This window comes from Prionailurus bengalensis, chromosome C2 (genome assembly GCF_016509475.1).
Source record: "Prionailurus bengalensis isolate Pbe53 chromosome C2, Fcat_Pben_1.1_paternal_pri, whole genome shotgun sequence".
In the NCBI taxonomy this organism is placed as follows: domain Eukaryota; kingdom Metazoa; phylum Chordata; class Mammalia; order Carnivora; family Felidae; genus Prionailurus; species Prionailurus bengalensis.
The window spans coordinates 54904343-54928183 of NC_057350.1; the positions used below are offsets into that span (position 1 = coordinate 54904343).

Consider the following 23841-nt stretch of genomic DNA (forward strand, 5'->3'; position numbering starts at 1 on the left):
TAGAAAGTTATTACAGTATCATTGGCTGTATTTCCTGTGTTGCACTATTTTATCCCCATGACTTATAACTGGAAGTTTGTACCTCTTTTTAAAAAATGTTTGTTTATTTTGAGAGAGAGAGAGAGAGAGAGAGAGAACAAGCAAGCAGGAACAGAGGAGGGGAAGAGGGAGAGAATCCCAAACAGGCTCCCTGCTGTCAGCACAGAGCCTGACATGCTCTACCCCACAAATTGTGATATCGTGACCTGAGCCGAAATCAAGAGTTGGGACACTTAACCAACTGAGACACCCAGATGCCCCTGGAAGTTTGTACCTCTTAATCCCCGTCACCTATTTTACTCCCCTCCCCTCAGATACCCACCAGTTTGTTCTCGTATTAATGAGTCTGTTTTGTTTGTTCACTTTGTTTTTTAGATTCCACATATAGGTAAAGTCATATGTATTTGTGTTTCTTTGTCTGACTTTATTACTTAGCATAAAACCCTCTAGGTCTATCCAGGCTGTCAGAGATGGCAAAATTTCCTTTTTAATGGCTGAGTGATCTTCACGCGTGCGTGTGTGTGTACCATAACTTTTTTATCTATTCATCTGTCAGTGGACATTTGTGTTGTTTCCATATCTTTCTTATTATAAATCATGCTGCAAAAAACATGGGGTGCATATGCATATCTTTTCAAATGAGTGTTTTTGTTTTCTTCAGGCAAATACCCAGAAGTGGAGTTACTGGATTATATGGTAGTTCTATTTTTAACTTTTTGAGGAAACTCCAAACTGTTTGCTACAGTGGCTGTTCCAATTTACATTCTCACCAATAGTGCACAGGGGTTCCCTTTTTTCTACATCTTCACCAGCAATTATTATTTCTTGTCTTTTTTTTTAAGTGTATTTATTTTGAGAGAGAGAGAGAAAGCACAAGCAGAGGAGGGGGAGAGAGAGAGAGAGAGAGAGAGAGAGAGAGAGAGAGAGAGAGAGAGAATGAATCCCAAGTAGGCTCTGTGCTGTTAGCACAGAGCTCGACATGGGGCTCCATCTCACAAACCACATGATCAAGATCTGAGCCGAGATCAAGAGTCAGATGCCTAACCCACTGAGCTAGCAGGTGCCCCTCTTGTCCTTTTGATACTAGCCATTCTGACTGGTATGAGGTGATATCTCACTGTGGTTTTGACTTGCATTTCCCTGAGGATTAGTGACATCGAGCATCTTTTCATGTGTCTGTTGGCCGTCTGTGTGTCTTTTTTGGAAAAATGTTCAGGTCCTCTGCCTATTTTTTAATTGCATTGATGTGCTTTTTTTTTTCTATGTTTAGTTGGATGAGTTCTTTATGTATTTTGAATACTAAGCACTTATCAGATATATTTTGGCAGATTTTTTTTTTATTTTGATGTAGTCCCGATTGTTTGTTTTTGCTTCTGTTTTCCTTGCATGAGAGTACAGCCATAAAACTCTTTCTGGAGTTTTACGGTTTTGAGTCTTAGATTTAGGTCTTTAATCCATTTTGAGTTTATTTTCATGTAGAGTGTAAGCAAGTAGCCTGGTTTCATTCTTTAACATGTAGCTGTCCAGTTTTCCCAACACCAAACAGGTGTGGTCTTTTAAAAATGAACTGATGTCCAACAGCTCAGATCAGAAATGGTAAGGAAATGCTGTAAAGGATAGCTATTTCCTCATACAGATTTGCTGTCTATTTATCTACTTAATTTTATTCACATATGATTGACTAATTACATTGGTTTCAGGATGTGATATTTGTAAATACTGGGAAATGGTCCCCACACTTAGTATAGTTACCTTCTATCACCACACAGAAGTTTTTTGTGTGTGTGATGAGACTCTTAAGATCTACTCTTAGTAACTTTTTACAGATATACAATACATTAGTATTAACCATAGCCACCAGTCTGTGTATTACATTCCAGGACTTTATTTTTTAACTGGAAGTTTGTGCCTTTTATCCACCTAGAGTAGTTTTTCTAACGACTATTCCATAACATCGAAGTGTAAGCAGAGAAACCTTATGAAAACATCCACTAGATGGCACTTTATAATTATGTTTAGAATCAACCCTCCAGCATTCTTGTCTAGAGAGTATAATTGAAAAGGAGTAGATCTTTCTCTGAAAGAAAGATGGTTGTTGGTGACTATCTTGGACTCATATAAATCTTAAAATCTTCAAGTGAAAAGTTTTTAATCTGGCATTTTGTGGTATCTCTCATTTATTGTACAGAACATATCTACAGCATCCCTGACATGTTCCCAAACACAACATACCTTGTAACCTATATCAGCATCACTGAGAAGCCTGCTTTCCTAATCATTTAAAATTAATATGGCAAGTATAGAAAGAAAGTGGTCTTCGTTAGCCATCAATTAGAAAATAGCACATGTTTTCTGCTAGGTGTCACACATTGATAGAGATTATATATTTTGTATGGTTCCAAAGTTCCTTTTAAGGTTCTAAGCATCACTGACTTCATCCTGTGGAGCATTTTTAGCATTTGAGTTTATTTTCCAAATAGTTAATTATTAACATGTTAATAATGTTATTCTTCATGGGGCGCCTGGGTGGCTCAGTTGGTTAAGTGACCGACTTCGGCTCAGGTCATGATCTCACAGTCCTTGAGTTTGAGCCCCACGTCAGGCTCTGTGCTGACAGCTCAGAGCCTGGAGCCTGCTTCGGATTCTGTGTCTCCCTCTCTCTCTGCCCCTCTCCTACTTACGCTCTGTCTCTCTCTCCGTCAAAAATAAATAAAAAAAAAAACATTTAAAAAATTAAAAAAAAATCTTATTCTTCATAGTGCATATAAGTATGTGAATGATTTGGTTAATCTGTGTTTAGCCAATTAACATTTTAAAAAGCTTTTTGTTGCGGTGCCTGGGTGACTCAATTGGTTAAGCATCTGACTCTTGATCTCAGCTCAGGTCATGATCTCATGGTTTGTGGGATCAAGCCCCATGTCAGTCTCTGCTCTGACAGTGTGGAACCTGCTTGAGATTCTTTCTCTCTTTCTCTTTCTCTCTTTGCCCTCTCCCCCTGCTCTCTCTAAAAAATAAAATAAAAAGCTTATTGTTTATGAAAGCCTACAGCATACCCCAATGTTTTCTTATTTTTTTGGTTTTTGAATGATTTGTATTTTAAGTTAGAATTACAATATAAAATTTCCAAAAACAAGAAGAACTCATCCATAATCTTGTCATATAGAATTAATGTTGTGAATAATTTAACATTCATTCTTCCAGGTTTTTTATTTTATGGTTGTGCATATATTAGCACATATTTATACTGTCTTTTCATAAAAAAAGAAATTCTTTTTTTATGTCCCATTTAACCTGTCCCCCATTTTTTTTTTTTTTTACCTAAACATCTTTTCAATGCCAATAAAAGTATTTACACAGAATTCTTAGTCACTTAAATTGTGTCTTTTAAACTGTTCTCTCACTATTTATATTTAGGCTTTTCCCCATTCATTCTACCAATAGAAATTTGGAATGCAGAGATATTCCTTTACTTGTAATATTTACTAACAAGAGCACTGGATTAAAGTGGCATAGTTGAGGGGCACCTGGGCGGCTCAGTCAGTTAATCATCTGACTTCAGCTCAGGTAATGATTTCACAGTTCGTGGGTTCAAGCCTGGGGTTGGGCTCTGTGCTGACAGCCCAGAGCCTGGAGCCTGCTTCTGATTCTGTGTCTCCCTCCCTCTCTCTCTGCCCTTCCCCCACTACTGCTCTGTCTCTCAAAAATAAATAAATGTTAAAAAACTTTTTTTTAAGTGGCATAAATGAACTTTATATTCTGTGATTAATCATTGCGATAATAACAGCAAACCTTCAAGGTGCATATACACTTTTTATATGCAAGGCAGTACTCTAAGCAGTTTCTGTATATATAATCCTCACCATGTGGTAGACGCTGCTACTATTCCTTTCTAATAGATGAGATGCCAAGGCACAGAAAAGTTAGGTTACTTTTTTGCCCCAGGGCACACAGTTAATCATCTGTTGATCCAGGTTTATTAATCCAGGAAAAAAAAGAGAGTCCACACTGTTAACCTTTATACCAAACCACACAAAGCACTAGATACAGACAAAGTAGAGTTTAGCAGGGTAGTATGGGATTTCTTTCAAAGCTGAATTTATTTTTAAGGTTAAAAAAAAAAAATGACTATAGATTTATATGGTTCCTGTAAAATCAGTATTACCAGAATTTCTTACTGAATGCACTCCTGCAAGTTTTTTAAAGTTTATATAGATTATAGTCTTGCTACACAGCAGATGTCTTATTTTGTAAGGATGACTCAAGAGATACATAGTTTTTTAATTTGTATAGAACTTACAGACCATGGTAATAATTTGATCTTACTTGGAATTTAAGCTCCAGGAGTTTTCTGGGGTTTGATTCAGAGCAGGCTTCTCTGAAAGTGGAAGGTCCATGGCTCCCTCGGTCCGGATGGATTTATTTCATGAACATTTATTAAGTACCTAATATGTGGCAGGCACAGTAAATGCCACTGGGCATATGCAGATGAATACAGTGTAGCCTCTTTAAGAAGTACCTAATATGTGGGGCCTGGGTGGCTCAGTTGGTTAAGAGTCAGACTCCTGATCTCAGCTCAGGTCATGATCTCATGGTTCTTGAAATTGAGTCCCCCATTGGGCTCTGTGCTGACAGCACAGAGGCTGCTTAAGATTCTCTCTCTCCTTTCTCTCTGCAACTTCCCCACTCATGCACTCACTTTCTCTCAAAATAAATTATTAAAAAAAAAAAAAAAAAAGAAGTACCTGATGTATGGCCAGCAGCATTGAAAAGATCCCAGGAGCAACAGACTTCTTGATTACTTGCTTTTGGATTGTGTCTTTATGAAATGGAAAAACTAAACCAAACAGGTTAATAAATGAACAAACAAAAACAAGATGTCAGTACAGTCCATGCTTTCTCTTTCCTCTGAACTTGTCATGAGGGAAATCTATAAAAGCCCTTATCTTGATGTCACATGCTTAAAATTCCTCCATGAAGAATAAGCCACTAAAAACTACTCTTTCCTGGGACACCTGGATGGCTCAGTCAGTTGACGGTCTGACTTCAGCTCAGGTCGTGATGTCATAGTTGGTGAGTTTCAGCCCCACTTCGGGCTCTGTGCTGACAGCTCAGAGCCTGGAGCCTGCTCCGGATTCTGTGTCTCCCTCTCTCTCTGCCCCTCCCCAGCTCACGCTCTGTCTCTCAAAAATAAATAAAAATGTTAAAAAAAAAAATTACTCTTTCCCAAAACCATTTTTTAAAGAATGAGTGTTAATTTATTGTGACTTGATCCCATTGTCTCATGGAACAGCCCAGTCTATGACAGCCTGGAGGAGCTGGAATGAGCATTTTATTTTTTTATTTTTTATTATTTTGTTATGTTTAGTTTTGAGAGAGAGAGAGAGAGAGAGAGAGAGAGCGGGGGAGGGGCAGAGAGAGAGGGAGACACAGAATCTGAAGCAGGCTCCAGGCTCTGAGCTGTCAGCACAGAGGCCAGCGCGAGGCTAGAACCCACAAACTATGACATCCTGACCTGAGTTGAAGTCGGATGCTCAAGCGATTGAGCCACCTAAGTGTGGAATGGGCATTTTAAAGGAGAGAGTCTGGTAGCAATGAAAAGTTCCAGGGAGAAAGTCAAGCCCAAATCCCAGGGGTCAAGGAGGGCTAGAAGGAACAAGTCTGTACCAGAACATAGTTCAGGATTTCAGGTGCGTTTGGCTGAGCCCATAAGTATGGCTGTGGCCAGAAGGCAGTCAGACGTTGACAAGTGAGTCCCAATTTTTGATGATGGAGGACGGAAGAGGCCAAACCTTGCTCACTGGCCACGTGGGCAGTTTGGATTGTAGAAAGGTCTGGAAAAGTTGTTTACAGTGCACAGTTGAAGGTGGCATAAATGAGCACATCTGACTTCCCTGTTTAACTAGATCTATCTCTGAGTGGACTTATTTACCATCTCAAAGAGTATCTCTTCCCAAATTTTTCAGAAGCCTAGGCCTTCTAAAAAGCAGATGAGGAGTACAAGAGGCAGGAGACACACAAAAAGCAAGGGTGAAGTGGTTTCCAGTTAAAATGAGAATGTTGATTGGCTTGACTGGTGACAGAGCCAAATGATGACAGCTTTAGGACATGTTGCACCTGCCAGCAGGAGGCTGGGTTTTCTTTCAGAAACCACTAAAACGATGATTTGTGTAATATTTACAGGAGACATTTGTGATTCTATTGAATTCCTAGAACTTGCTATTCCAGTTTTTTAAAGGCCCCTTCAGGTGTCGGTGGGTCCTACAGAACATGCTGCACAGGTAAATAAGGGACGCACTCATGGCTCAGCTTCCTCGATAAGTGATTATTCAGCTCTTATATCTAATTTAAAAAAGTACAGATTTACAGTTCCAGATAATCTTTCATTAATTGAACAAGTTGGATCTTTGTTGCTCTTCTGGAAGTTTTAGATTTGCACCTCATGTTTTATAGGTGTCTGTCAGCTCTGCTTTGCTTGGCTGACCAGAAGGCCCTAAACTTGCAAAACTATTTCATACTTAGTTTTGGAGTGTGTATCTATACATGATTCCTCCCTTATTGTAGTACTTTTCTAAAGTAACTAAGTAGTGGAAGCATGATGGTATTACAAATAAATAAGGTTTTAGAAACCTATTTTTTTAAGTATTTTGAGAGTGTGTGCAGGCATGAGTGGGGAAGGGGCAGAGAGCATGGGGGAGAGAGAATCCCAAGCAGGCTCTGTGCTGTCAGTGTCAGCGCAGAGCCCAACACGGGGCTCGGTGTCACCAACCATGAGATCACGACCTGAGCCAAAATCAAGTGTTGGATGCTTGACCAGCTGAGCCACCCAGGTGCCCCTAGAAACCAGTTTTAATAAGGCAAACTGATTTAGATGGTTCATAGGTAATCAATGCAAACAAGACATCGAATATTAACAGGAATAGAAGTTTTATGACATTAGGATTATAAATGACCAGAGGTCACATAGAAAGTATTCAGTTGGGGGCACCTGGGTGGCTCAGTCGGTTGAGCGTCTGACTCTTGATTTCAGCTCAGGTCATGATCCCAGGGTTGTGGGATCGAGCTCCACATTGGACTCTGCACTGAATATGAAACTTGCTTAAGATTCTCTGTCTCTCCTTCTGTCCCTCTCTCATGCTCTCTCTCAAATAAAAAAAAGAGAAAAAATATTCAGGCTAGTCAAGAATACCTTATGAATACAGTGTAGGCAAGCCTTTCACATTCCTGGGAATGGGAGGCTTGCGTTGGGGTGATGGTGGTGTTGGTTAATGTAGTCATTGAGGGATAAACCCTGTGAAGCTGGTTTTTCTGGGAGTTTAAATTACCTTTAAAATGTGATTTTTAAAAATTGATTGATTGATTGATTGATTGATTCATTCATTCATTCATTCGTTTTGAGAGAGGGAGAATGAGAGAGGGATGGTGGGGAAGGGCAGAGAGAGAGAAAGACAGAATCCCAAGCAGGCTGTGTGCAGTCACACACACACATGATCTGTGACCTGAGCTGAAATCAAGAGTTGGATGCTTCACCAGCTGAGCCACCCAGGTGCCCCTATGTGATTTTTTAAATATATTGGTCTCATTTAGAGGACTGATTCTTAACTAGGGAGTCATACCACCTCCCAGGGAGTATATGGAATTTGTGAGACATCATTTATCTCAGATTGGGGGATGCTACCCCCTGGGGTTGAGGGTTGGGGTGACAGGAAGGGGTAGGAACTTGAGATGTATGTTGACTCAGCAGTGAGTGAAACAGTCTTGCCTAGTAAAGAATGGTCTCACCTGGAGTCTCAAAAACTTCCTCACTAAGAAATGCTGATTTAGAGTATAGGATATTCCTGCAAGTTAAACAGAACAAGATTAGTAACTGGAAGTCTCTGCTCTTTGGGGTCTGAGGATGCATGCCCCATGCATAAAGAATAAGAGAGGTGGTACTGCAGTCCTGTAGAAATTCTGGAGATCTCTGCACTCACTGTTTTGTTAAGGTAAATCGTCTTTTGGGTAGTTTTACTCAGTTGCTTAAGTGAGGGTAAATTTTATTTCCTTAGTCACAGTGTAAAACTAGCAACAGGGGGGCTATAGATATAAATTTCCAGAGTCTAACACCTGCTGGCCATAAACGGCAGTCTAGATCATAGAAGAAGCTACACCTAAAGCATGTTCTCAGCATCTACTGGTAACGTAATAGAAAGACAAAATAAAATGATAGACATTCATCATTCTTTGCAACAGTATAGTGTCATGAAATCCAAAAGATAATTAGTAGTTAGGGAGGAAAAATGAGGTTTTAGATAGATAATAAGTACACACACACACACACACACACATTTGGTTTATTTTTATTTTGTTTTATTTTTTTATGGTGAAAAAAAATATATGTTTAGATTTAGCCAGCTGGACTCAGTTTAGATTATCCCAATTTTGTTGGCAACATCCAAAGCATCATAGTTGGGAGCCAGTTGAACATATGCTTTCTTTTCTCCATTGGATCTGATGAGAGTATTGACCTTGGCCATGTCAATATCTTAGAGCTTCTTTACAGCCTGTTTGATCTGGTGCTTGTTGGCTTTGACATCCACAATGAACACAAGTGTGTTGTTGTCTTGTATTTTCTTCATGGCTGACTTGGTAGTCAGGGGGAACTTGATGATGGCATATTGGTCAAGCTTGTTTCTCCTGGGAATGCTCTTTTGAGGATATTTGGACTGCCTTCGGAGACACAGTGTTTGGGGCCGTCGGAATGTGGGTGACGTGCAGATCTTTTTTTTTTTTTTTTATGATTGTGGACGCCTTTCAGCACTGCTTTCTTGGCCTTCAAAGCCTTTGCTTTGGCTTCGGCTTTGGGAGGGGCAGGGGCTTCCTTCTTTGCCTTTGGTGCCATCTTCGTGAAAGGGCTATGAGTTTTTCTTTTATTTTTTATTTATTTATTTATTTTTTTAGTTTTTTCTTGAGAGACAGACAGAGACATAGCACAAGTAAGAGAGGGCAAGAGGGAGAGGGAGACACAGAATCCAAAAGCAGGCTCCAGGCCCCGAGCTGTCAGCACAGAGCCTGACGCAGGGCTCCAAGTCACACACTGAGAGACCATGACCTGAGCCGAAGTCGGACGCTCAACCGAATGGGCCACCCAGGCGCCCTGAGGGTTTTTTTTTTTAAGGCAGATGTTGAATAAATTCATGAAGATGTTAGGAACATGGGTGGATTGGAATAGAGTTGAAGGAAGGAAATGATTTCAGGTGTTAGCAGTCTTTCTTAAGGAAGGAACACTTACTGGTTTTCTTTCAGTGTTTTGCATTCTTGATAGATTACAGATCATTCCCTGTGATTTCTCAGATATTTGTCTCCAAGATTAGTTATTTCTAGAACAGTTCATTCATGTATTTATCACTTATTGAATGCATTCTTAGTAGTAAACATGCGAATCAAGTGTGAAAGACAAACCTGCAAACATAAAAATTTCAATCCAAGGTGAAAATGTCATAGTAGCTATATGAATAAAATACTACGGGGGCCAAGGAATGCACTCTAGCAAATCAACTTTTAGCCTTTGATCACAATATGGAAATCACGTAAGTTACCTGCAAATGAGACAGAGCAATGTTTCTACTGTCTCACTAGACCCAGAACATTGACTAATGAGTCAGGATAACTGGTATAAACAGAGAATGGAATTTGTAGATTCACTTTTAATTTGGATGTGATATGTGGAGAGTCTGCTTTGTTTCCATGTATGTAGTCAAGTATATGCTTCACTTCTTAATACTCAAACTATAAAACCTTCTACAGTAATTGAATTACAGACCAAAAAGGCCCATTTGCTACAGTTGCAGTTATTATGTAGTGAAGCAGTTAATTTTGAGCAAGTGTGAAAAAATGTCACATGGTCACAGACAGGATGAGAAGGAGAAAATGGCTTTCCACTGCAGTGTATTGATTGGGTACCTCAGAAGCCTGCCACTTTGTTCTCTATTAAATTACACTTAACATATTTGATTTTAAAATAACTCATACTGGCTTTCTTTTTTGTTTATAAAATTAACATGTCAAAAACACTGAAAAACACAATGTCAAAATAAAAATCCCCCTCAATGCATATACATCTTCATATCCATTGTGAACATTTTGCTCCTTATTCTTCCAATATTTTTTCTAGGCATGGAGACAGTTTCACAGTTTTGTTTTCTTCTAAATTAGAATTGTGGAGTATAAATCTTACTCTGGGTGTATTTAAGGAAAATGTTTTTTCACTCATTGATTGTATTATCTTAATTCCCAATGTCCTTTCTTGTTAGTGTTTCCTTCCTATTAAAAAAATTTTTTTTAATGTTTATTTTTGAGAGAGAGAGAGCGAGAATGAGTCAAGAGAGCAGAGACAGAGACAAAATTCAAAGCAGGCTCTGTGCTGTCAGTGCAAAGCCCGACATGGGGTTTGAACCCCCATGAACAGTGAGATCATGACCTGAGCTGAAGTCAGACGGTCAACCCGTCAAGCCTCCCAGGCACCCAGTTTCCTTCATATTGTAGTGTTTCATATGTATTTCACAAAAAGGGCGCGATTCAGGGTTTGGTATCCTGTGGAGTTGTACATTTTATGAATGTTATGTATACTTCTTTATGTGTTCCCTATATGTCTGTAAAATCACTGCCATTTGATAAGGTTTCCTCTTTCAGGGAAAAGAAAATAGCTCTTTTGTTAGAGTGGAAAATCTTCAGAGTATTTATAAGGATTTATTTATGCCAACATTTGCCTGATGCTGACAGCGTGACACTTTGGGTTATCATTCTTTCCTTCTGCTTCCTAGGACATCACTGCAGATGCTGTGAGTGTCCACGTGTTCACATGCCCAGGTGGTTCATGCTCCTTTTTGAAGCCAAGCTAGCAGTCGACCAGCCAAGAATATACTAAGTGCTGGCTCTATGGATCAGCTTCAGAAGTTAGATTTGGCTTTTGGGGACATGTTCAAACAAAACTGTATTTTCCAAGAGCATGAAATACTGTACTGTCCAAGTGCAGATCCAGTTTTCTAATACCTATCAGTCTGTCAGCTCTGAACTTAAAGAGAGTCTGGGTATGTGCATGTGTGTGCACACACATACATGTGTTAACTTTAAAAGCATAGTTCTTTTCCATGGAGGATTTTCTTTTCCTTATTGCCCAGGAAAATTCTAATACCGTAAAGGGGGCTTTTCACCTAGGATTACAAATCTTCCTTAGGATTCAGTTAGACGCTACTGTTAGTCTTTACCTACTGAGCTTTAAGGACTGTTCGTTATTGAAGACCAGAGCTTCCCCCATAATTTTGTCATGTCCATGTTTCTTGTTTTCTTTTTGTATTAAAAGACCCACAAACAATAGCTGTGGAAATTAAGGAAAATATTTTTTGAATAAACGATATAATGCTGTGCTGTTCATCTTCCCTATTTGTTTAAAATAGAACATAGTAGACACTAGGGATATTTTTAATGTCTTAAAAATAGGCTTGTTTCATTATCAGAGCTACGTATTATTATTAGATTTTTGTTGTAATAGGAAATGGTGAAAGGTCAAGAGTAGATCTCTATTTTAAAATATGAAACTTCAACTCTGTGTAGGTTTAAGGTCCTCAGAAATATCTCTTACAGTTGCAGTATACTTTCAGTGAGTTAATAGAACAGTTCCTGTTTCAGGAGCTGCTGAATGACTCTCCAGGACTGTGTGACATCACACAGTCGGAACTGAGAGGCTCTGCCAGGGGGTCAGATGGGTGCTGTGGCTGAGAAGTTCTTACCTCGTCATAGCCGGCAGCAGCGGTGGCAGAGCCTAAGCGGCTACTTCTAGGCTGACAAATAAAGCTAATAATTCATGATTGAATTTTAGGGAACATTTTTTCCCCATAGTTGGGAGTGGGGTGCCTAACTGAACTATTAATGTCTGCTGTGAACAGTGAGAAAAATGCTTTTCTGAGATCAAAGACAGATACTGTATTTGGAATTTGTTCAAGAAGAATAACTTTGCAAGTACAAATATACTTTTAACTGCAGAATTTTGTTATCTGTCTTCAAAGGAGAACTGCTTGTTGATAGTTAGGCCACTTCCTGCCTTTCATCTTTTTTTCTGTCTGTGGACAAAGGAAAAAAAAAGCAGCTCTGTAGTAATGACAATCCTTTTTTATGAGTTGTTTTAAAACAGAGGCAACTGAATTAGCTATTTTAGAAAGTACAGTTGGCTCTTGTAGAAATGCAGTCCTAATTCTGTGGTAGGGTCACTACAAATGGCTTTCAGATAACTTCCTGTCAGATCAGTAGAAGAGGTCAGCAGTATAATCTATAGAGAAACTGGAGAGTGGAAAATAAGAATTTATAAGCTTTCGGAGCCAGGACCTTTGGTAGACTGACAGGAGGCTGCCAGAATGGAGAAACAAGTTTTAAGAAATAAGAAACCCTTCTAACGGGAGACAATATCTGACAGAAAATAGACACTGATTTGTCAGCTTGACAGGTTCTTGTTCTTGGAATCAGCATGAAGCTACCTTGAACCATGTAACTAGAGGGTATTTAATCTGGTATTTGCTGAAAGGGATGTCGAGGGCCGCAGTTTGCGGCAACATTAGGCTAGTTGCAGCGTCACACTTGAACAGCCTAAGCAAGATGATTTTTCTGAATAAAATGGAAGGAAGGGAGGAAAGGGGGGAAAACCCATCCAGGGTTGAAACTCATCTGAGTTTGCTGAAAATTACATGTAAAAGACACACCATTCCGTCTCTTCCTCAGCCTTCATTTTTCTTCATCAACTCCTGCCAATGCTGCATCTGTAAGAGGATAATACAGGCTACCATGCCTGAGTAATGGACCCTGATTTCCACCCTTCTGATTGCCCACTGTCTGCTCCAAGTAATGCCTTGCAGGAATTCTCGGTGTCCTTGAGCACTCTGACTAATGTTGTGTTTGGGCAAAAGTTCCAATAACCAGAGAATCCTTCATTCAACTTTTCTGATTTTTATCTTTACTGATTTTCAGTTGAAACTCTCAATGCATGATTTTGCTCTCCTACATTTTGTGGCCATAAGGCCTCTTGTTGGTATGTATTTTTTTTTCCCTTGAGATATTTTATTCTTTAAAATAGTAAGGAACCTGGAGAATTGTAAATTGCCCTCAAAATAGATCATTTTTTGCCTTCTCTATTCTTCATTGACTTCTCTCATTAGGATAATAGGATAAAATTGCCTTTTAGAAGCTTTTCCTATATTGATCTAGTTCATTTCAGAGGCTGAAAGTGGAGGAGAAGAAAGAAACCAAGAGGTCATTCTGTATCTTATTGTAAATAAATGTGGCAATTTTGAATTTTAAAAAGAGCAGTTTACCCATTTGTCTTAATAATACAACTTCAAAGCAATCAAATGTTTGTAATTTAGTAAAAAAAAAAAAAAGTAATGAAACAACACCAATAATTATTTGCTCAAAAGGGACCCAAACTTTATACCAACTCAGAGAGTAAGAACATTTTAGTTTTAAACTTAAGCTCTTGTGGACTTAGTTTTATAGATCTTTAAATTGATGGGGTTGCACTCTGATTTCTAAGTCCCTTTCAGCTCCGATATTGTGCGGTTTCATTAGTGAACACAAATTTATATTTCATAGAATTCCAATATCTAGAAATAGCCATAAGAACCCTTCTGGTTTGGTTCTGTTTTAGAAATAGTAGAGTCCAATTTTAATATACGAATAACTGATGATGCTTTTCCCCCCTTTTTTAATGCATTCTGAAGAATTTCATCTTTTTGGTGTTTGGTACTAGGCCAGTGACTTCTGACTGCAGGATGTTTAGGGAGCATTCCAAACAGGTACTAGAGTTACAGAATCCCCAAAGCTAGCTAGTGGTAGTTGCTCAGATCCTGTTATGTTTATGAAAGAAGTAGTTAAAGGCACTGCATACTCCTCTCCACCCCCAATACACTTTGCTTTATCCCACCCAGTTCAGGGGATTTGAAATAATAGAGGAGAAGTTAGAATTTAGGGTTCCATGTAGCTGTTTGGTTAAATGAATTATGAAATTTTGGAAACTTAGTATAACATGTACTCCAGTATATTATTTGGGGAATACTAAATAAAGCAAAGCTCGGTTGTAAAATACTTAACCAATCAGCCAAAGAGTGGAGAAAAAAAATCACCCAACAACATATGTACCTAGTTTCTGTTTGTTAATATTTACTTGTTACATAGAAGTCATTAAATGAACTCAAGGATATGTAATACTATGACCCTTATAAACTACCAGTGCAATGATTTAATTGTAGTTTGGGCTCATAATGCTAATTAAAATGAAGTTAAACCCTGCTGAGTCACTTTAGCAGTCCATGGTGCATGGCACTTGAAAAAGAAAATCACAAGTTAAAGCTGACAAAGGGAATCGTAATGTGTTTTACCTCTGAGCCCCCTGATCTTCAGAGACTTAACAGGAGACTTTTTCATTGAATCCCATTTTTAAAAAAAGTACTGCAGCAATTGCCAGGTTTACTATTAGCCCGCCTGCTTCTGTAGCCACCCACATGTAGCCAAGAAGCATTGAACATTAGTGTACTATGGCAGCCGGCCCACTCGAGTCTGAGCCCTGGTGTCCAGTGTACTAGTTCTTTAGGTGTGTTACCACAGGCAGTCTCCCCACCAAGCCTCAGTCGCCTTACCTGTAAAATGTGCATTATTATGGTTCTTACTCCGCAGAGTTGTTTTGAGGATTAAGTGAATTAATGATTATAGTTAGAATAGGACCTTAAGTCAAGAAATCAAAACATAAAAGGCATATTTAGCCTCACTATTCTCTGTGCTTTGTTCTACGTGAAAATTCTGTTTTCAGTTTTAAACTACAAGTCTTACAATCAAAATGCACTTCACTAAATTGAAATTAAATTTCTGAAAAAGAAGTGTTTATTATTGTTTCTTTAAATGGCGTTTTTAACTTTGTAAATCCAAAATATGAAGTATAACATATTATTATGATGACTTCTAATACTATAAATATGTAATTTTTAGGTAGAAAAGTTTTTTTGAACTGTTCTGGAAGATAGGTGTTGAAAGCATAGTAACAGTAGTTGGCTGGACTTGGTGCAGTGAATAATTGAGCACTTTGATTTGTCAAGGACAGACCCCTTTGTCTGCTCTTCAGGTGTGGGGTGCTTGGAAGTCCCCATTTATCTTTCCATCATGAAGGAGCTCTGCAGTGGTCCAGCTAGTTCCCCTCTTGGCACATGAATGCTTTGGATTGATGTAAAGTGGCCAGGATTTAAAGGCCCACGTTTGGCCACATTTATTACCTGTCTGAGCTGAAGATTGTAGTGTTCAGATTTTTCAGTGTCCTAGGCAGAGTTTTGCTCCAGGTGTGGCTCCTGTGATTCCTAATAAATGCAAAAGTAGGGCAAGGTGGTTTGATCCTGTCAACCTGTTATCAGCCTATTAGTGATGTGAACCTTTTACTCTCCGAAAATTTAACTCCTTCGTTATTAAAAACACACTGAATTATTTATAAAGTAATTACTAGGGGGCTTCATGGCCTTGATTTGAAGCTACTAGAAATTGACTTTTTCTTTTAAGGAAAAAATACTTATCCCGTACACTTTCTAAAAAGATATTGGTAGAGTTTTATTGAAACATTAGAAAATTTAATTTTTTCTTATTGTGGGATTCTAAGAAAGCACATAAAAAGTGTTTAAAATATTGGGGCTCCTGGGTGGCTCAGTCTGTTAAGCGTCTGACTTCCACTCAGGTCATGATCTCACCGTCCATGAGTTCGGGCCCTGTGTCGGACTCTGTGTGGACAGCTCAGAGCCTGGAGCCTGTTTCAGATTCTGTGTCTCCCTCTCTCTCTGCTCCTACCCCACTCACTCTCTGTCTCTGAAAAATGAATAAACCTTAAAAATAAAAAAAGAAAGTTTTTAAAATATTAATAGTTAAAAAACAACATAGTGAAGATACACAAAATTCAAATTGTATTCAATTTCTAAAGCATAGAATTTATACTATATATCATATAGGTATATATATGTTAATGAATGGTGGAAGGGGATTGGCATAAACTGAGAAAAACAACGTAGGGGGAAATGCATAAAACAGCCATTGAAACTTTTTTAAGCCCACAGATACTAGCGAGAAATTGTCATCGGTGTAAAGGCTGTGTGAGGGCTGTGAAAGCGGATTTATTGTGTCTTCCTGGTAGGAGGTGAGAAGGGGGAACGGAGGCCCATGTACAGGAGGGAGGTGTTGGGCTCTGTGCTACAGGCTGGCCACAGCTGAAGATATCAAGGTAAAATCAGCAGAGTGGTATAATGGGCCTTCAGGGTCATCTAGAACAACTTTCCAATGCTGAAGACCTTCCACAGTTTTCCTACTCCGTCAATTGCTAATTTTGTCCTTAAATAGACCTGGTATTAGAAGGTTCTCTTTTTGCAAGGTGAAAGCCAGGGCTCGATGCTGGGTACCTTCAGCCCAATCAGTTACTGTCATTGGTCTTCTAGTTCCCTGCTTCTCTCCATGTAGAACGAGTATGAGAAGCATGAGAAGCACGGTTTTACACCACACCTCTCTCAGATCATCTTTGACCAGTTCCTTATGAATACCAACACCATTCCAGTTCTGTTCTCCCGTAAGCATCATTTTCCCATAAAGTCCCACCAATTCTTCTTAAGTCAAACCTGAGATTTCAGGAATGGCCGGCCACCTGACTTCCTCCCAGCTGTGTCATCCTGTGGTACATTGCAGACCCTACCCTGGCCTTAAATCATGGCAAGGATCTGACTGATTTTTTTCAGGAGCTTTTCAAATGGCTATTTTTATGATGCCCAGAGTAAGAGAAGCCAGGTCAGAGTTGACCAAAGGTGCAGTGACAGGAAGCTCCCCAAACCTGGAGTTCACCCCTGGCTGTGTCCTTGTTGATGGGAATGAGTTCAGCCATTAGTTTAAAGTTAACAGTGGGACAAATTGGGGTCATCAAAGTGAGTTAAGAGAATTGCCTCAATTCTTAAATGGCTTTTGTAATTGCCAAGAATCTGAGTGTTAAGAATGTCTTATTATTATTATATACTGTCTATTCCCTGATGGTTTGGACTGCATTTGTTGCACTCTATTACATGCTGTCTAACTCCCAAATTGTTTCATTATTATATAGACTCTACCTTGCCAATAAGTCCTTTATTGGCCCAACTCATCTTTCATAATCAGTGTCATCTCTCTTAATACTAGTCCATTAATAGGTCCTTAAAAGACTGACTTAGGATCAGGAAGTCTCCTTCTGGCAGCTATATAAGAGCTGTAGGAATCTGCCCACCTCTCAAGTACTGATTTGGTAGTTCTCAAATCCCAACTGATTTGGTAGTTCTTGCTGGGAGAGCTCAGCAAGCAGAATTTTTTCAATGAGCCTTGCCTTCCAGTTTGAGAAATGCTATAATGGGATATAGATAATGTGTCTGACATTTGCTGTTCAATTGTGATTTTTAATATGCACCAGTGACAGGTTTTATTTACCTTTTTCCTAAAATCAGGGTGATAAAGCATATTTTATTTATTCCAGTTGGTTCTTTTTCAAATTCTTGCCCAAACTTTTTTCTCAAAGTATATTATTACATATATTGTTACATATTTTTAAAATATATATTATTACATATTTTTAAAAAACCAGTAAATACTTGGGCATATGCGTAAAGACTTTTTTTTGTTCTAAATATGTTCTGAATTACTGCTTGTGCTTAAAAATCTGTGTGGCAAACATGGGAAGTTGTGTGCTGCTCTGGGATTATATGGCAGATTTGTAGTACCCTTCTGTTACATGTGTTGCATATGGAAATGACAAGCTTTCATGATACCCGTGAAACTGTAACCTGACTATTGTATTCAGTGCAGAATGCTGAAGTTAGTTGGAAATCATGTTGTTTGTTTCACCCTGTCTTTCAGAATAATTTGATGGAGTTGCATATGCTGTCCATCAATAAAGCATATTTGTTTTGAAAGACACAGCACTCAGGGCTGTCAGTCATAACGACTTCTGAGAGCCCGTTAGGAGCTGTAACAACAATATTTACAAAATGCAAAGTGAAGAAAAGTACACTGAGTCACAGATACACATGCTTTCTTGTGCCCTGATTCTCCCCTCCCACAATGTATTTAGTGTGGCTAAATCCATATGAAAGACCATTTGGAAATATAAATGGAAATTTGGGAATTCTCTAGCTAAAGTAAATACCAAGAGACTAATTAAATGCTAAAAAGGTGTGTAAATCAATTACCTTTCCTTCTATATAAATATATTGATTAAAAAATAAAATCAGTGATACAGTTAGATGGAAGAAAATACCTGTATATTGGGATTAAAGTTCAGAGTTCTTAGGCTTGTCCTTGGTTTACCCCTTAATGGCATTGGGAAGATTATGTAAGTATCTCTGAGGCTCCTCTCACTCAGCTGTAAAATGGGCATAATTATACTCACTTCTTAAGACTGTAGAATGTTAAATAAATGAATGTGTATAGTAAAAGCTTTGCAAATCACAAAGTGATACATAATGAGAGGTAGCAATTAAAGTAGATTAGGAGGTTTTAATAACTACCAATTTTTCTTACTAGAAAATGTTTAGAACTTATTAATGCAATGTACTCAAATTCCATATTGTAAAGCGCTTTATTATAAAAATCAAAACGGAATTTCTTAGATATGTCAGTAAAACAACTGCCATCTGGAAAAAAAAAAAAAAAAAAAGGTGGGGAGGAAAGCAGTGTGGGCTCATGGGTAGCAGTGTAGCCCCTGGCCAGCTCATAGAGCATGCAACTCTGATCTTGGGGTCATGAATTCAGCCCCATGTTGGAGGTAGAGTTTACTTAAAAAAATTTTTTTTTTAATTAAGAAAAAGAACTTAATGAGAAATGGTCTTAGTAGAATTAAGAATCTTGCTCAGGGGGGAAAAGATACTAAATTTGAAAAGTTCTTTGTTTAAACTCAGTACTTTACTTCTCTCTGAAATCAGCAAACACAATCCTTAATGATGTAGAAAAGATTTTTAAGTGACTTGTCAGGTTTATATAGTTTATAATTCTTTATAGAGGAGCTTTTGTTTATACTATAAAGCATTACCTTTGTATTTAAGTAGGATGCCAGAAGATAAAAATTCGGCCAGCAGAGGGAGATTTATGTAAATTGGGCTGTAGGAAAAATACTCCAAGATGCCTCAGTAAACATGTATCTTGTGGGTAATAATGCCCACTCTCACACTGTGAATAAGAGGAAAACAGAAGGAAGGAGGATACTAAAATGACTCATACTAAAATTTCTGTTTGTATTCTTTCTTGGGTGAATGATAGAAAAATAGAAAAGGAAAAAAGGCAAATGATATACAAATAGAAACTTCTTTTTTGTGTGTGCTAATTCTGTGGTGTGAAGAACTTTTTGAAACAAATGTCATAAAGTTAATACATTTTTTAAAATAAAAACAAACTTTCAGTACTTGGCACTGAGGTCAGAGCACATTCAGCCCAAACACGTTAAAAGAATACCACCTGAAATGAATGTAAAGGGAATGGCTAATGTTCTGAACAGGGCACTGTTCTGACTCTGATTTAGCAAGCAAGTACTTTTGTGTCATGCACATTATGTCAGAAAATTGGAATATATTTAAGAAAAAAATTTCACCAGTAGTGAAACAAGTATAAAACACAGTTTTCTTAACTCCAAACAGAAAATATAAATGTATCAAAGTTCCCTATGCATTCTAATTAATTTCCTTAACAAATGTGCAGTTTGATACAGTATCATTAAATTCACAAATTTTAAGCAATATTTATTAAATACATATTATATTAAAGGCAGTATTCTGAGTATTTGGGAATTTATTATTTTTTAATTTTTTTTAAGTTTATTTATTTATTTTGAGACAGAGAGCGTGTGTACTAGCGAGTGAGCAGGGGAGGGGCAGAGAGAGAATCCCAAGCAGGCTGTGTGCTGTCAGCACAGAATCCCACATGGGGCTCAATCTCCTGAATCGCAAGATCATGACCTGAGCCGAAATCAAGAGTCTTCGCTTAACCAACTGAGCCACCCAGGCTCCCCTAAGTATTTGGGAATTTAAGGATCAGCGACATCCTACATCCTTGTAATGTGTAATCTAGTAAATAATGAGTTACCTCAATTCTAGCATGCCAAAGTGTAACGCAGGTAGGCATTGCAGAAGCTAGGATAAGCTATTTCAATAAATACTATCTATGACTACTAGCATAAGATATATCAATGTTTTTTTTTTTACTTTGGGAAAAATTAAGATTTTTGTTTCATAGCCATTAAAACAAGAGGTTTTGCTTTATTAAGTAAAATAAGTTTAACTGTAACTTAAGTTGTTTGCTGTCTTTTTAGAATAAAGAGCAGTAGCTTAGGAAAAAGAAATTCCAAATAGAGATATCACAGATTGTGGATTTTTTGCTGAACCACAGTTTCTGGGTTTTTTTGGTTTTTGTTATTTTTTATGTTATATTTAGAGAGCAGGATGATGGAAGACATCCAGACTGATTATTATTTTTAAATGAAAAAAAAAAAACAAAAACTAAGTCATATAAACCAAAGTGAGTCAATCATTTTAGATGAAGTATAATACATTTAATTTTTTTTAAAGTTTATTTATTTTTGAGAGAGAGAGAGAGAGCACGAGCGAGGAAGGGGCAGAGAAAAAGGGGAGACACAGAATCCAAAACAGACTCCAAGCTTCGAGCTGTCAGCACCGAGCCTGATGTGGGGCTTGAACTCATGAACTGTGAGATCATGACCTGAGCCCAAATCAGACGCTTAACCTACTAAGCCACCCAGGCGCCCCTACTACATTTACTTTTTAAGAATACATGCGATCATTCTTAAAATTTAAAGAGCTGTCTGTAAACTGGTGCACAGAAGATTAATCAGTGTTCAGCAATGGGTACAAGAGAATAGGGAATGGATAATTATTTCTCTTGTGAGGTCAAATTATTCATTACGAGTCATTTTGACATCTGAATAGAAACTATTTCTGAACAAGTAAAATTGCCAGGTTCTGGTTTGGCAGTTTGAGTATGTTAGTTGATTGGGTGCTGGGAATTTTGGAGCTGGAAGATCTCAGCAGGAAAAAAGAGCAGGGCATAGTGAGGATGAAGTAGAAAAGAAGCGGTGACAATGAGGAGAGGGGACAGAATGATAGGAATAGACTGCAGGGAATAGTCCTGGAGCTCATTCATTGAATCAGTATTTGCCCACAATGTGCCTGGCTCTGTGTCAGGCCCTGAGATGCCATGGTGAACATTATATAGCTTCTGTTCTCTGTTACAGTCATTTGGGATATAAAGAAGAAAACAGGCCCCTTCATTGTGGCTTATTGAGTGTAAGGTGTTTGAGGACTCACGGGGAGCATCTCTCTCAGACTAGAAAGGGCCAACAGGCCTGAGGTAAGATCCAACCTAAGCCCCGAAGCAGGATTGAGTCCCATTGCAAGGAGACACTTGTGCGCATGCTGAGAGGTCAGAGGCCATGGCAAATTCCAAGTGATGGCATGTGGCTCCGTGTAGGCAGAGCTTTTAAAGTGATAACAGAGCAGAGAAACCTGAGCCATAAAAGCAAGCAGGGACCAAGACAGGAACAGTCTTGTGTGTTAAATGAAGGAAGAAGGTTGGACTTTTCCCTGAGAACATTAAAGGACTGTTGAAGAGATTCATGCAGAGCCTGAGCAGACATTTGTGGTGTGGAGAATTGAAGTCAGCACAGCTATAGTTCGGAAGAGCTGACTGCTGAATCAATGTGGTAGGGCTGAATGAGGAGTGGACCACATACATGAGGCAGAAGGGGCAGAACTTGGTGAGAGGATATCAGGGCAAGAAGGCACTCCAAAGATTTGAATTTATGGTGAGGAAAAAGAGAAATGTCTGTGTGTTCTGGAGGTTTATGTCAAGGGGATGGAATGTCCAGTTCTGTGCACCAGGTTCTGGCATTCTTCCCAGGTGTATATGGTGGAGTCGGAAGCCTGCCCCAGACAAGGTATTTTCTCTGAGAGGCTCAAAATCAAAGGTGTGAGTGCGAATAATAGTGAGGTAGAGAAGCCAAAGCATGTCTTGAGTTGAAATGAGTTGGAGAGCTTTCTAGGAAATTAATCCTGGGGTTTAGAACCAAGAAGATTAGGAGCCCAGTCAGAAAATAAGGTGCAAGGTCCAGCCCGTGAACAATGTTAGCACCAGGCAAGCCAGTTCTTGGCTGCTAGCTACATGGCCTGGAGTTAGGCAGTCTTCCTGGCTTGATGGCTGGAGGCCACTTTGTACAAACTAAAGAGGACTAGCCAAAGGGAGGAGGGGGATTCAAAGAGTGTTTTAGCCTTGATTGTGTAGGAGAAGGTATTAACTAGAAGGAACTGTTGACAGTTTATCAATAGTTCATCAAAGAAAGAAACTGAAAGACTAGTGGCCCAGGGTAGCAGGATAAGAGATTAAAAAGCACATAATGAGAATGAGAGAAGTTGACCTTGAGTCTCTGCCTTTGAGAGAAAATGGAAGAAGAAAGATGCAAGTTATGGAATTGGTAGACTGAGAGCTTGTGGAGTTTTGGGAGAGCTCACACAAAGAAGCTCACCTTCCTGTGAACCAGAAGGCAAAAGCATTTTCTTAGAATGGCTAGCATTGTGGTGGGAAGGACAATAGGGAAAAGTGATGGAATGCTCTGAGGGCAGAAATCCCAGGTTTGAAACCTGGCCCCTCCTCCACGTGCTGACAGAGTGGCTCAAGCATGTTGCTGAAGCTTTGTCATTCTTAATTGCTTCATATATAGTACCTTTCTCTCAGAGTTGTATTGAGGATTAAAGAAGTTATTTCATGTAAAGTGTTTATTAGCCTGTAGCAAACATTCAATAAATTTGGTTATTAGAAGGCAATGTTGTATAATGGGCAGGAACAAGAGACTCTGAAGCTAGACCTCCTGAGTTCAAATACTGGCTCTACCAGTTATGTGCTAACATTGGGATCTTGGACATCATATAATTTACAAACAATGTATGGCTCATTAGATGATCAGTAAATATGTGTCCAACTGCACTGACAGTAAATGAGACTCCAGGAGTTTGTCCTCTTGTGACTCAACTTCTTGCCAGTGTGATTATGTCCTACCCATGTGACAAATGCATATAATAAAAAATCTCGTTAATTTGTAAACTAAAGAGGCAAATTGTATGTTCTATGTGATTCAGTTTTCTCATCTGTAAAGAGGAGATAATAATAGTACCTACCTCTTAGGCTTGTTGTGAGTTAAGAGAATTAATATAAAGCTCTTAGTTTCTGGTCTGTAGGAAGCAACATATACAGAAGCATTATGTATATAGAAGCATTTTATATATGCATATATATCTCATTATTACTGTTATCTTCACTCATCATTAATAGGGGTTGAGGAAAACCTGAGAATTCATAATGGGAACTGTGGGTTGGTTAAGACTGAATAAGACGAGTGAGAAAGGTTGCCGACGAGCCTGAAGATCAACTTGGGATTGGAAACTCTGTGGTAGTGTCAGACCAGGGGAGCAGCCAGCAACCTGGGGCAGACCTAGGGAAGAGAAATGGAGGGGCTCAGAGTTGGGGTTTATTACCATCCAGTTCTGAAAGGAAAAGAGAGCTATTGAGCTGAAGGTACTATGATCTGCTGTTTGAGAGAGTAATAAGAGTCATTGACAAATAACCAGAGATGGGAATAAGGCTACTTAGAACGTGTCTTTAGACTAGTATCAACAGCTGTTTGGTAGTGACTTAGATTTCATTATATTTATTACATCTCCTTGTCGATTTGCGTATTTCTTCTGGTCT

General features: G+C 38.7%; 1 protein-coding gene and 1 pseudogene across 9 annotated transcripts in view; one reads left to right on the forward strand and one right to left on the reverse strand.

Annotated features, from left to right (window-relative positions):
- The window catches only part of BBX (BBX high mobility group box domain containing), a 287506-nt gene that overhangs the window by 145961 nt on the left and 117704 nt on the right, over nucleotides 1–23841 (forward strand). The gene's annotated exons all lie outside the window — the stretch shown is intronic.
- Nucleotides 8181–13977, reverse strand: LOC122491402 (annotated as a pseudogene).